The sequence below is a fragment of the Sapajus apella genome, unplaced genomic scaffold (genome assembly GCF_009761245.1).
Source record: "Sapajus apella isolate SASKATOON/1434 unplaced genomic scaffold, GSC_monkey_1.0 scaffold20, whole genome shotgun sequence".
In the NCBI taxonomy this organism is placed as follows: domain Eukaryota; kingdom Metazoa; phylum Chordata; class Mammalia; order Primates; family Cebidae; genus Sapajus; species Sapajus apella.
In genome coordinates, this window is record NW_022436960.1 from 3,151,021 (window position 1) to 3,153,574 (window position 2,554).

Genomic DNA, 2,554 nt, shown 5'->3' on the forward strand with positions numbered 1-2,554 from the left:
GCCAGGCCAGCTGACACCACATCAGCTGTAATGATGCCCCACAAAGTTTGGGTGAAAGAATAAGTTCAAATCTGGCTAGAATGTCCTTGGAGATGCTGAGGACACAGGACAAAGAGCAGACACAGGGGAACATGGTGAGCTCTGTTTGATGTCGTGACAGGACTGGCCAGTTTCTTGTTGATCTCCCCAACCTCTACCTTCCCTCCATGAGGGCCAGGGGTGTGAAGTCAGCATGCTTGAGTGAATGAGTGAATGGGTGAGGGCAGAGGCTGCTGAAGACAGGGCCAGGTTGGGTTTCGCCAGGCAATACAGAGACCGGCCAGGGAAGACAGAATGTACACTGTGAGGCCGGAACACGCTTGGGGCAGAGGGTGAAGTGGTGATGAGCTCGATTAGGGGGCTGGAGAGGGGCTGCGGCGGCTACAGGCAGGGTGATGGTAGGCGCCCCCGCCCCGCCTGTGGTGGAAGGGAGAGGAAAGGCAGCCCCAGCTTGGAGGGCTCCAGGACCCCCTTCCGGCCCACACCCCAAGGCCCCATCTCCCCGCTTCCCGGGCCCACCCCACCGGGCCCAGCCCCCAATCCCAGGACCGCGACCTCTCCCGCCCCGCCCTCTAGGGGGGCGCTGCTCCGCATGGGGTCTCCAAGTCCTTCCTCGGGGGCCTCGGGCAGGCGGGGCGCACGCAGCCTCCTTCCGCGTCCCCCGGGCCCTGGGCAGCCGCGCCCCCGTGCTCACTCCGCGCGGAGGACGCTCGTGAGCCGCGGCGACTCGCGGGGACCTGACACTCCGCAAGGTCAGCAAGACCCGAGGGGATTCTGGGCAACCCCACAGGGACTCGGGTCCCCACAAGGTCCGGGCCGCTCCGCTCTGCGCACGCGCACGCCCCGCCCCACAGCGGACGCGGCCCGCCCGCACAGCGCCCTCCTGCGGCCGGCGGCGGCGCGCACCCTGCGGGCGTGGGCCCAGGGGCGGGTCTGGAAGCCCCGGGGGCCGCCCGCCGCAGGCCGGAGCAGCGTGGGGGACAGGCCCTGGAGCACCGCAGGGTGGCAGGGAAGGGCTGGGGCAGAGGCGCGGCCCCGGCCCCCAGGAGGGTCGGGGGGCGGGCGGGGCTGCGTGCTTTAAGTGCCGGGCAAAGACCAGGCGGGTAGGGATTCGGGCTGGCCACCAGCTCCTGGGACATCCCTAGGGTCCGGTACAGACACGCGGGGCAAACCAAGGCAAGAGGAAGCCATGGACACACCGGAGGAGTCTGCTCAGACCCCGTCCTGCCTCCTCCCTCCCTGGCTCCTGTTATTCCCAACCTTCCCCGCATTCCTCTAGATGTCATGCAAGTGCAGTACGGCAGTGCTATTCCTGCCTAAAACAGGGCCCGACACGTAATTGCAGTTATGGAATGCGTGACCCTGGGAGTTGAGGGAAAGGACAAGAAGTGATCAATTACGAAAGGCTGAAAAAGGCGCTAAAGCCAGGTCTGGGCTCAGGGTGGGTGGGACTGGAGTTTTTGGTAGGAAGTGGGGAGAATGCAGTGCTGAGAGACACCCTTAGCAAGCAGACAGGCACAGTGTGGGGAGGTCAGCAAGGCCCGAGGGGATCGGCCACGATGGCTGGCAGTCGGGGAGCCCTGAGGGTCCTTCCAAGGCCAGGAGGCACCACCCCGCAAGAGCAGAAAGGCCCGCATGCACTGCTGCGTTAACAAGAGCCGGGCTTTTTGGAAAGGGGATGGGAGGAGAATTCGGGCTAAGGAGCCAGTGGCAAGCAGAGTTCCTTGGAAGCTAGGCAGGCTTGGGTTTTGAATTCTGGCTGCCTGGACTTTACATATAAATCTGAGCCTGTTACTCACAGCATGGTGATATTGTGAGCTAATTCATCAAAGGGTGGTTTGGAGGAGGGCACTAGGTACAGCTATGTTCTCAACAGATGTTATGGGCTGTGCATGGTGGCTCACTGTAATCGCAGCTTTTTGGGGGGCTAAGGCAGGAGGACCACTGGAGCCCAGGAATTCAAAGCTGCGGTGACCTATGACTGTCCCATTCCAGCCTAGGTGATAGCAAGACCCTCTCTTACCAAAAAAAAAAAAAAAAGAAAGGCCGGGCGCGGTGGCTCAAGCCTGTAATCCCAGCACTGTGGGAGGCCGAGGCGGGTGGATCACGAGGTCAAGAGATCGAGACCATCCTGGTCAACATGGTGAAACCCCGTCTCTACTAAAAATACAAAAAATTAGCTGGGCATGGTGGCGCGTGCCTGTAATCCCAGCGACTCAGGAGGCTGGGGCAGGAGAATTGCCTGAACCCGGGAGGCGGAGGTTGCGGTGAGCCGAGATCGCGCCATTGCACTCCAGCCTGGGTAACAAGAGCGAAACTCCGTCTCAAATAAATAAATAAATAAATAAATAAAATTATTACTGTTAAAAAAAAAAAAAAAAAAGCCAGGCAGAAACACTGGCAAGTATAAAGGAGAGATGGTGGTTTCATCTTTATCTAGGGGTATCTAAAGTAATTCCAGGACCGGTCACGGTGGTTTATACCTGTAATCCCAGCAGCACTTTGGGAGGCCGAG